This window comes from Eleutherodactylus coqui, chromosome 4 (genome assembly GCF_035609145.1).
Source record: "Eleutherodactylus coqui strain aEleCoq1 chromosome 4, aEleCoq1.hap1, whole genome shotgun sequence".
NCBI lineage: Eukaryota > Metazoa > Chordata > Amphibia > Anura > Eleutherodactylidae > Eleutherodactylus > Eleutherodactylus coqui.
Window position 1 is genome coordinate 242,663,986 of NC_089840.1, and position 12,304 is coordinate 242,676,289.

A 12,304-nucleotide genomic window follows, 5' to 3' on the forward strand; every position below is an offset into this window, starting at 1 on the left:
TCGTCATTTTTTCACATTTCCAACTGCAATATCTCAAATATGTGCAAACATAATATAGAACTTTTTGCTAAGATATATATTTCCATCCGTTTACTTTATTTTGGGCGCACATTGGAAAAACTTTCATTTTTTTTAACCATTCAGGAAATGTACAAATTTAACATTACTTTTCAGCATTTTGAGGAACACTTTGTTTTCCTACACCAAGCCAAGATTGGAAAGGCTCATAGGAGTCAAAATGATAGATACCCCCACAAATGACCCCATTTTAAAAACTACACCCCTTAACGTATTCACTGAGGGGTGTCATGATTATTTTAACCCCACAGGTTTTTTTTAGGAGTCAATGCAATTTAGAGGAGAAAAACTAAAATGTCATATTTTTGCAAATATGTCATTTTAAAGACAGGACTTTTTTCTATAGTACACATGAAAATGAGGATTTGCACCCCAGAATGGATACCCCTGTTTGTCCCGTGCTCAGAAACATACCCATTGTGGCCCTAGTATTATGTCTGGATGCACAATGGGGCCCAAAATGAAAGGAGCAACCGGTGGCTTTCGGAACAGAAATTTTGCTTAAAGGAGATTTAGGCCCTATTGCACACTTGTAGAGCCATTGAGTGACCAAAACGATGGAGAACGCCCACAAGTGACCCCATTTTGAAAAGTAGACCCCTTAACGAATTTATCTAGGGGTACGATGACTTTTTTGACTTCACAGTTTTTGAATGAATCTAAGTCAAGCCGAAGGGAAAAAATTACGATTTTCATTTTTCTGGTAATTCTGTCATTTCAAAAGCTGTTTTTTTTGTACAGCACATATATGAATGAAGACTTGCACCCCAAAATGGATACCCCTGTTTGTCCTGTGCTCAGAAACATACCCATTGTGGCCCTAGTATTACGTCTGTATGCACAATGGGGCCCAAAATGAAAGAAGCAACCGGTGGCTTTCGGAACAGAAATTTTGCTTGAAGGAGATTTAGTCCCCATTGCCCACTTGTAGAGCCATTGAGTGACCAAAACGATGGAGAACCCCCACAAGTGACCCCATTTTGAAAAGTAGACCCTTTAACGAATTTATCTAGGGGTACGATGACTTTTTTGACTTCACAGTTTTTGAATGAATCTAAGCAAAGCAGAAGGAAAAAATTATGATTTTCATTTTTTTGGCAATTGTGTCAATTTAAAAACAGGTTTTTTTGTACAGTGTACATAGGAATGAAGACGTTCACCCCAAAATGGATACCCCCATTTGTCCCGTGTTCAGAAACATACCCATTGTGGCCCTAATCTACTTAAAGGACACATGGCTAGGCCTATAATGGAAGGAGCACCCATTGAATTTCAGTGTACAACGGAATAAATTCCAGGCCCCATTGCCCACTTGTAGAGCCATTGAGCGCCTAAAACGATAAGGAACCCCCTCAAATGACCTCATTTTGAAAACTAGACCCCTTAACAAATTCATCTAGGGATGTACTGCGTATTTTGACCCCACAGTATTTGAATGAATCTAAGCAAAGCAGAAGGAAAAAATTACGATTTTCATTTTATTGGCAATTTTGTCAATTTAAAAACAGGTTTTTTTGTACAGTGTACATAGGAATGAAGACGTTCACCCCAAAATGGATACCCGTTTGTCCCATGTTCAGAAACATACCCATTGTGGCCCTAATCTACTTAAAGGACACATGGCAAGGCCTGTAATGGAGGGAATGCCTGCTGGATTTCAGGGCAGAACTGAATAAATTCCAGGCCCCATTGCCCACTTATACGGAAAAAAAATTGACTTCCTAAAAATAATCCCCCGCCACCCCCATTTTTTTGGCATTCCCTAAATATTAGATAAAAGTAATAATATAAACCACATTTTATGTCCGAAGACGGGTAATTACGGAGGCTGGTTGGGTTAGGCACATGGGGCAAGAAAACCGGTTATCCCCCTCCTCTCATGCTTTTTGGGGGATATTTCGTGACCGCAGTGGCGGGTATGGGGTGTAAAAAGTGGCGCTCTGTGAGTCTCCGTAAGCTTGATGAGGTGCGGCGGTCTCACACAGAAGGCGCTGAACAAGCTGCTCCTGGAACTGCAGGAAGGCGAGCGTTCCCGGGGCTTCTTGTAAATTACGTATTACAGGTATCAGTCTGAATAACGCCGGGCTCACACGGACGTAGGTGGAATCCGCTTGCGGAGGCCCGCAGCGGATCCCATCTGTGAGCCCGGCTGTGACCCTGCGTACGGCCGCGTAATGTACTGCGCATAACTGCGTACTCACACAGGCGGTCATTCGCAGTACTTTTTTTTTTGTTTGTATTTCCCACACCATCGCTTAGCGATGACGCGGGTACCAGCAGCCCGTATACAACGTAGTTGCGTATGGGCAGCGGGTATATCCGCGACCATGGAGCACAATGGGCTCTATGTTGCGGATATTCGCGGTTAAATAGAACCTGCTGCGTTCTCTTTTCTGCGAGTGGATTACACAATTCCAACCCGCTAATGTAAGCGGAATTGTGTAATCCAACGCGATTGATCGTCGCCGAGAGCAAGGAGATTTTAAGTTTCCTGGGCTCCCCGCCTCCTGCACATGTGTCTGGTGTTTTGCCGGCGGTCGCATGCGCAGAATCCAGGTATGTTCCAGGATCGCGTCGGGGTACAAATATGGAGGCCTCCGGTAAAAAGTTTCATCTCCTCTCACCGATCGCATCGGTGAGGGGAGATGAAACTAACTTTTTTTTTTACTTTTACGTGATCGCCATTATCCATTGGATAATGGCGAACACGTGATCAGGAACCGCTCACCGCGGCTCTCTGTGAAATCTTCAGGCTCTCGGCTAAGTTTTGTAGCCAGGAGCAGGGAGATTTTATGTTATCCTGGCAATCCACGGCTTTTGCGCATGCGTCCGCCGTATTGGCGACGGCCGCGTGTGCAGAAGCTGGGGTAAGGTCCGCGGATAAATCCGGGGGCCTTAGGTACGTAATTTCATCCTCCCTCACGGATATGATCCGTGAGGGGAGATGAAATGTAAGCGTTTTAAACTTCTTTTTTACTTTTTAAACATTTTTTTACTTTAAATGATCACTGCTATCCATTGGTTAATAGTGATCATCTCTGCAGGGACATCCCTCTGCTCCGAGCTACACATAGCAGCCAGGAGCAGAGGGATTTTAAATTTCCTGGGTCCTGAGCCCCTCTGTACACGCGCCCGATGTCAATCATCGGGCGCGCATGCGCAGAAGGGGACTCAGGTGCCGGAAGACCAGGACGCCGCTGAGGACCGGGGGTGAGTATTTTCAGAAGCCGGGAACCAGGAGATTTTAAACTCCCCGGGGCTCCCATTCTTCTGCGCATGCGCGTGACGTCATTCGTCTGGCGCGCATGCGCAGAAGAGCCGCGCTGGGTCCCGGAGGACCCATTCTCCGCGGCAGACATCGGGGATGCCGGGTAAGTACTTTCAGCTGCGCTGATGGATCCGATCCATCAGGGCAGCTGAATCTTTAACTTTTTTTTTACACTTTATTGCGATCGGCGCTATCCATTGGATAGCGCCGATCGCAATGCTGGGGGGGGGGTCCCCGCAGCCCGGGATGACGGCTCCATGCTGTCGGCTACCTGCGGGCACCGACAGCATGGAGCTGTCACGTCCACAGCCCACGGGGCTTTATTCTCTGCAGGACGCATGTTTTTACGTCCTCAGAGAATAAAGCCCACTTGAGCAGGACGTAAAAACACTATGGGCTGGTCATTAAGGGGTTAAAGAGAAGGATTAACCAGCAAGGGGTCCAACTGCTGAGACTCCCAGGGATCCTCATTAAGAAGAGACTAGTTATATGCAGAGTTGCAGCAAAAGGGTCTATACACTTTCATTCATGGGATCAATGAGGATACCTGAAATAAAATCCCCACTAATTCAGAGCATACAAAGTTCTCCCAACTTAATACAAAGAGTGTACAATGTTGTTTCCAGTATTCAATCCTCTGAGTTAAATACTGTACATCACATGTCAAACTCAAGGCCTACAGGCCGAATCAGACCAGCTGCAACATTTTAAAAGGCCTACAATAAGGTCCAAATGCAAAAGGACCAACTCTCTGCTTTCCCCAGAGGATGCAGCCAGCACAGAGAATGGCTTCCATCTTGGATTCTGAGCTTCTGTATACCGCTCTGCTCAGCAGCTCACGGGTGGTGGCACAGCTCTAACAGCCCTACCAAAGCACTCTAGCCACCCTCCAAGTTAGTAAGTTCAGTGCTAAATAGCTGAAGAGGGAGAAACCCCATTAGGGCTTATGTAAATGAGCGGGAGCGCAACTACGCTTGATGGTACGGAACGTAGTTGCGCCTGAATGAGGGGGATCCCTTCCCATTTGCCGGCGTTTCAAACTCCGCACCAGAGTGCGGGAAGATAGGTGCTCCCAGATCTTTCTCCCAGTTTAATGTACAATTAACGGACAAGTAAAGAAATCCCATAGAGATCAGTGGTTTCATTTTGTCCCGTTATAAGGCCATGATCATCATGGCCGTATAAGGGCAGAAAACCACGCTCATCTGAATAGTACATGGAGCTCCGTAGCCATATTATGGAGTGGTTACATTTAGGGCTCATTCACATAGGCGTATGCAGTTTTGGTCCATGAAATGTGCAGTGAATGCACATGTATCATGCGTATTCACTGCATAGTTATGCAATCCTATTGATTTTAATAGACAATTTCAGTTTGTAATATGAACCAAAGTAAGACATGCTGCTATTTTTTTCATGAGTGAAGAATATATGCGTTAAAAATGCATATTTGAAACCCCAATGCAAATCAATGGGGCTTTATGAACAGCTCTTTGCAGGCTAGTATAATGCTGATGTGTCCCTCAGCGTTTATTCCCACTGCCGTAAGTGCAATTACACTCGCCGCCACGGAATAATCCTCAGTGAAACTGATTTTGACACCCCTGCTGTACATCAACAAAACTCTCCTATGTCCTGATAGTTTTCTACAATGTATAAGTGTAGATAAAATATAATATCTTTAAGTGTAGGCTGCTTGGCTCACAGAGTATTGAATCGGTAAGCCTATTTTTACATGCGAGAGTGCGATATCGAGGAATGTGGACCAATAATGCACTTGTAAACCTACCTTTTTTCTGTGAGTGTGATGTGTTTTGCAAGAAAAATGCATTGCATCGTTGTACAGTACATGCGAGTTTCATGCGCAATTTCCTCACTCATTTCATGAAAAATATTGCATGTTGTTCCAGTACTAAGGTTGCTTTCATATGGCTGAGAAAATCATGTGAAATGCATGAGATGCGACGTTTCCCATTAAAAGCAATGGGAAAAACTAGCCCATCCTCCGGCGCAGCTTTCAACAATGCCAGAAGATCGCTACTTCCCTGAAGTAATGCGAGGCGTTTTTGAAATAAAAACGCTTCACACCCGGAGGGAAATGGCACGTTCCCGAGCGCCATATGAGGCCGAGTTTCGCTGCCTAATATCGCACTTGCCTGTATCAAATTACGCTTATATAATAAAATCATATTGCGTTACACTCGCATGCACATCGCATGGCATGAGAGTGTATTTTTTTTGCCTTACATAGAAAATATTGGGTAATATCGCCCAAAAATAGGACATGCTGCAATTTTTGCATCTCACAGCCTCGCTGTGGGAGAACAGTCTCACGTGTAAATACATCCATTGCAAATAATGTTTTTTATTTGCGTGCGAGTCTTGTGTGACTCAGCACAAAACTTCACATGGGCTTATTTTACATTAGCATTTTGTGAGCCAAAACCAGGGATGGAGAGAAAGTCCAATGGAAAGATTTGCATTTTTTAAGTATTTTTGACCCGCTCCTGATTTTGGCTCACAAAATATTGATGTAAAATGTGCCCGTGTGAAGGAGCCCTAAGGCTGCCTGTCCACAGGTGTTTTTGGATTGCGTTCCCCACAGCGATAATCCGACCACGGAGAGCGCAATGCATGCTTTCGTTAGCGTTGCTCTGGAAAGTGCAGCCTCCTGTCCACGAGCGGAGAATCATAGCGATTCTCCTCCTGTGGCCGGCAAATCGCAGCATGCTGGGGATTGCCGTGATTCTCCAGTCAGATAGGCTGACCGCGGAGATCCGTCTGTAGGCTCCTGCTCCCAGGCAGCGGCATCTCCACAGTGGGATACCGCAACTCCCGTGGACAGGCAGGCTAAGACATCTGCTTTTCAATTTATCTCGGTAACATTCTCTAAGTAACTCACAAATGTGTATAAAGTTAGTACAGTATTCTTTCAAAATGTGCACTTAAAAGAAAAGAACATTTGCAGGGATAATGAATCCTCTAGGGATATCTTTAAAGGGATGTGCTTCATGGTATGGAGATTTTCACTAGTTAGTACAATAAAAAGCTTAAAGGGAGAGTGGTAATATAAAGATAGCAGTGGATACTTGCCCATCATAAAGCAGGGGAAACCGTGTACAGTTACTCCCCGACTTGCGAACAGGTTCCGTTCCGGGAGCCCGTTCGCAAGTCCGTTTTGTTCGCAAGTCGAACAAGTAGTAGTATGGAGCGGGATCGCGGGTGGATCCTGCTCCATACAACGTCGGGTGCCGGCTGTTCTTACAGCGGACACCCGGCGGCAGCAGTTCCGACGAGCCGCGCCGCTTGTCGGAACTGTTAACACTTTAAATACCGCTCTGACAGCGGTATTTAGAGTGTTAACAGTTCTGACGAGCGGCGCGGCTCGTCGGAACTGCTGCCGCCGGGTGCCCGCTGTAAGAAACAGCCTGCACCCGACGTTCAGGGGGCCCGTACAGCGTCCCACGATGAGATCGCGGGACGCTGTGTGGTTGCTAGGCAGCCGGGGACCTCCTGAAAGGCCCCAGGGCTGCCTATGCAGAGTGCCTATCAAGCGCGCGGCTTGCTAGGCGCTCTGCATAGACAGCCCTAGGGCCTTTCAGAAGGCCCCCGGCTGCCTAGCAACCGCGATGTGACCGGACAGGCTTCTATCAGGCTTGATAGAAGCCTGCCCGGTCCCTGCACAGTACGATGTAATGCCATAGCATTACATCATACTGTGCTGTACAGATAGTTCGTATCTAGCGAAATTCGTAAGTCGAATGTTCGCAAGTCGGGGACTATCTGTAATACATTAGGACCTACCATACATTAAAATTGACGCAGATTCACCCCACCATAAACCTGACATTAAGCTACTCGTACACAGAAATCAACTTGTTGGACACCACCATAGAGTGACTTTTTGGCCTCCTGCCCCAACAAACCATTGGCCTACTTCCGCTACATTGATGACATCATAATCATCTGGGCCAACACCGAATAAGAACTAATGAAATTCCATGAGATACTCAATGCATTTCACCCTACCATAAACCTGACATTAAGCTACTCGTATACAGAAATCAACTTTTTGGACACCACCATAAAAATTTCGAACAACTCAATACAGACACCCCTATACCAAAAACCAATTGATCAACCCACATACCTGAGATGGGACAGTTCCCATCCTAAACATATCAAAAAGTCCATTGTCTACAGCCAGGCTATAAGATACAGCCAGATCTGCTCAAACCCAACAGACAGAGAGGAACATTTACACAATTTCAAAAAGACATTTTTAAATCAGGGCTACCATCCTACCTCAATTGATGACCAAATTACCAGAGCCAGCAGGATACCCATGAATTAACTACTCCAATACAAGGAGAAAGAAAGGCCCGATATTAGTTGTGTTCTGCCTTTAAGCCCCCCTTACCCATCAGAGTCATTTGGACGTGTACCTCTAGTAGTGACCTACAATTCGCAGCTAGAGTTACTAAGGAAAACTGCATCATACCCTACAGAAAGATGACCGTCTGAAAACCATATTCCTAGATACTCCCCACTTATGTTACAGGCAACCTCCTAATTTAAGGAACTTTATAATCAGGAGTGCATTGCACTGACACACAAAAAGGAACTTATCCCTGTAAGGTAAGGAGCTGCAAGACCTGCTCACATATACTGACTGCGGACAGGATACGGATCCCCAACACACAGCAGGACTATAAGATCCCTGGGACATCCACATGTTCCACGTCCAATGTTGTGTACCTGATCCTGTGCAGTAAATGTCTTTTTGGGGGGCTTTATGTTGGAGAAATAGAACAAAAACTGAAGCCAGGATGAGATCTCATCGACACACTGTGATAGACATGATGATTGCTGGTATAAAATGTCTATCGATTTGCACTAGACGTATTATGTGTGTTTTGTGACTTCAGCCTAATGTGGAACTCTGCTGCATAAGGAAAGAGTTAAATCACAGTGTTATGTTATTGCTTATGTGTTCATCTTGAGTGTTTTCCCAGTCCTCCCCATCCCCCACACAGAATCTTCTTGAACAAAGAGATATGTACTTCCAGTTTCAGTTTTGAGCACGTTTGTGAGACAAAGACTTGCTTATACATTGGACTTGAGAGAAGGTGGGCAGGAAGGAGGGGGGATTCTATATGATCCGACAAATGAGAATCATATATGTTACTGATGTAACCTGTTAAACGCCCATAAAGGGCAGGTGTTATCCTTCTCAATAAAAGGCCCTGTCTGGCTGTTTCTGGGCAGAGAGCCATTTTGGATATGAGGCTGATAGCTTGTGTCTAATTTGCTCCACGATGTGTGCACACGATACAATTCGGAAGCTACAAAATACCCCAAAACCTACTGGAGAAAACTATAATCCAGAACAGTGGCGTCCCTGGGTGGGCCGAGTTAAGAGATTTTGATTTCTTTCATTCTGGAAAAATACAGAGATCGGCGGATGGCACGCAGAACTCAGGGGCCCGAAAATCTACAGAACACGGTAAGATTGCTTTATGTAAATCTACCGATGTGATCTGGGTTCTGACTGCTTTTCTGCCTGTTCCTGATCCAGAGTGATAAATTAATGAAAGGCAGGTAATATAGTTCTTTCTTACTCGGAAAAGACCACCGTTTTAACCTGCTTAAGGGGTATTTTGTATGCTGTGGCTGCTATGTCTGAGACGGTTAAAAAATTGTGTATACAAGACCAAGAGATAAATTCTGTGAGGGTTAATGTGTCAAGAGGGCGGACTCGGCTGTTTAAGTCTGAGGGAGCACGCCGGAGAGACACTTACTCCTAGGTAAAACTAGTGTGAGGTTAGGAAGATTTATGATACGTATATTTACCTTTATGATTGAGCGTGTTATGTTCTCATATGTGGAAAGGTATATACGCGGGAATATGGCCGTGGTGTGACGGCTGACTCCAGAAACTCTTGGTCATTGAAAATAATCGTCAGTCTCTGTGTATAGCTAAAATGTCCTGTCTAGGACGTGTACAGGAAGTGCTCTTCGGGATTGCTAGTAGACCTTGGGTTGATATAAAGGTGGATGAGATATATATATACCCTGAGCCGTTGTGGGTATTCTCCAGTAATCCCGTCTGTTTGGTATTATAGAAAGAATGTGCAGTGTTTATTATTGGGGGGAGGGCTGCTGATAAGAGTGAACTGAAAGCTTTTTCCAATTAACCCTTCCGTTCCTTTTGTCTTGTAGAATTAATGTGCATTGTAATCTGAGTGGGAAAGAGAGGTTATATTGGAAGGATTTGAAGAAAGCAGAATTTACTGAACAATGGGAAAGGACCAGGAAAAGTTGCAGAAAGAAATGTTAGGTCATGGACAGATAAGCAGAAATGAGTATGGTAAGATAGACTGTAGAAAGTTTTCAGAAGATGAGCAGGAAGCCTAGCAGAAAGAAAGGTGTTTTTAGATTGCTAGGAGGAGGTATAACGTAGTTAAGAGATTGAAGAGGAGAAAGCATGTAGGGGGGTATGTGTATTGCTTATGAACAATGTAATGCCTTTGTGTTGACTACAGCCCCTCCCTGTAATGGCGGCCTTGTTTGCAATGTTTACAATCCAACATAGTGTGACTCTGCAGTAAATGTAGTGAGGCCTGCCCCCACCCTGAAGTTACTTCCCCCCCATGTGCTCACTTTCAGGGTGTGTGATGTTACTTCCGGTCCCTCCCCATCCGGGACAGGACCTGGCCACGCCCCTTCCTCCTCCAGCGGCCATCTTGCCTCACCTGGAAGTGCTGCTACTCCTGGGCCCGCCCATTCCTCCAGCGGCCATTTTGCCTCACCTGGGAGATCTGTAGCCCCGCCCCTTTCTGCCTCTGGCGGCCATTTTGCTGCACTTGGGAGGCCTATATTCCCCAATGCCACTGTATCCAGTGCTAACATCATGATTGTCTGAAGTAAGGTTTTGTTTGACCGGACTTTGTTACACTCCAAGATGTGGCCACTTTGGATGTGTGATACGTTCAGGGAAACAAACCTTTGTGGAGATGCAGCTTGGGACATAGTAGATGACTAAGCTGGTTTATAGTGTATGGAAGATTGGAGTTGATGCATGGGGGACAGAGGCCAGGAACACATGACAGGGGACGCTCTCTCATGTTCCCAGGGGCTCTGTTTTCAACTGCCCGCTTCTCCAATAGATGCTCAGACAGATGATGTTATGGAAGGCTCCTACAGATGGAATAATTTCCCTATAGTCACCAAGCAAACTTTTTCATGTAATTTGGTGAAGTAATTTTACTTTTTATGTGAAGAAAGAGGGACTGAATTGCCCAGAGTAGGATGTTAATTCATCCGTATTCTTTAGTTTTTCTTTAAGTCTTTGGTATATTCTAGTGTCAGTCTACACTGAAGCTATAATTATATTCCGACAGGAGAGTAAAAGCTAAACGCTGGCCATACCCTGAAATACTATTACACTGGGTGACGTAAAATTTGAATTGTGTTGCGCCCCCTTGTGTTAAAAAATGCTAACTGCGACCTGAAAGGAAAAAAAATTTTTTTGTAAGGAGATTTTCGCTCAGACTTCGCTGCATACAATGTCACCTTGACCTACAAAGTGCTTGTTTTTGTGCCTCTTGGTTTACTAGTTTGAACGCAATTACTCTTTTTTTTTTCATTGAGTATTCCGGTTCAAAAGGGGGGAGGCAGAGGTGATCTGGGCCATAGATGATCTAGGTGTTGTAGATCAGCGATTGGGTTTGAAAAAAAATAAATAAGTAAATAAATGGAATAAGATAACAAGATTCTGAGCCATGTGAAATAAAACATCAGCACGATTATTTAGTACTAATACAGTAAGAAATTGCAGATATGCAAACAGTTATCAGAACCTCTGTTGATAATGCATATGTTGAGCTTTTTGCAGATGGTACCAGGGTGAGGATTGATGACTCCACATCGGATATGCAGTGGTCACACAACAAGATGTCCTAGAAGCAGAAGTTCTGCCTCCGCATGTCTCAGTACAAGAAGCGGAATTAAAGGCCATCACTAAGGCGTGTAGAGTGGCGAAAGGTAAGACGGCAACCCTTTACACTGACTCCTGGTATGCATTTGGCATAGCTCATGATTACGGCCCAATATGGAAGGCCAGACAGTTTTTTTACCTTAGCAGGACAACCAATTGAGAATGGTGCAGCGGTACAGTCGCATGGAGGCCCTGCTTCTACCTGACAAAGTTGAGAGTTCACACCAATTCCTACACTGGAGAGGCGAGAGACGACACCCTCGCTGACAGCATAGCAAAGGCAGCGGCCCTCAAGCCGTGGAAGAAAGAAGAAAAGATACTGACAGCATGAGTTAGTGGTAAAAACTTTGGACATTGACAAAAATTTGGACTTTGATATGCTAAAGACTTTTACAGTTACAAGCCAGCAAGGAAGAAAAGAATAAATGGACTAATATGGGAGCAGCAGAAACAGGACAGTGTGTGGTGAACAGTCAACAGCACTTGCCTACCACAGTTCCTGTATCCCATGATGGCCCAGCTGATGGACGGAAAGACCCACCTAGTAAAGCAGCAATGACGACGACGCTTGAAAGAGGTTGGGCGACTTCTAGGTTCTCTGTAGCTGCTGCATCATTTGTCCGGTTTAGCATGATCTATGCCATGGGTGAGACAGGGCAGAAGTAAATTTGCCACATCACACTTGCCTACACCACTCTACCCATTTCAGGGATTGCAAATTGACTACGTTCAGCTCCCACTTGTTGGGAAGTATGAATACGTGCTTGTTGTTGTTGATGTCTTTGCAGGTTGGAGGCCGACCCTGTTACCAAGGCAAACAAGTAGGTAACCGCAAAGAAGCTCATGAACGAGGTAAACTGTGAATATGGGGTACCAGAAGTGATTCAGAGTCAGACAGAGGTATAAACTTCGCAGGTGAATGTAACATGTCATGTCTGCTCTGGGTGTATCCCAGGCCT

General features: G+C 45.1%; 2 protein-coding genes across 2 annotated transcripts in view; both read right to left on the bottom strand.

Annotated features, from left to right (window-relative positions):
* LOC136626155 (alpha-2-macroglobulin-like) overlaps positions 1 to 12,304 on the bottom strand; it is a 305,765-nt gene that overhangs the window by 237,749 nt on the left and 55,712 nt on the right. The window lies entirely within an intron of this gene.
* The window catches only part of LOC136624977 (alpha-2-macroglobulin-like), a 103,524-nt gene that overhangs the window by 39,986 nt on the left and 51,234 nt on the right, over positions 1 to 12,304 (bottom strand). The gene's annotated exons all lie outside the window — the stretch shown is intronic.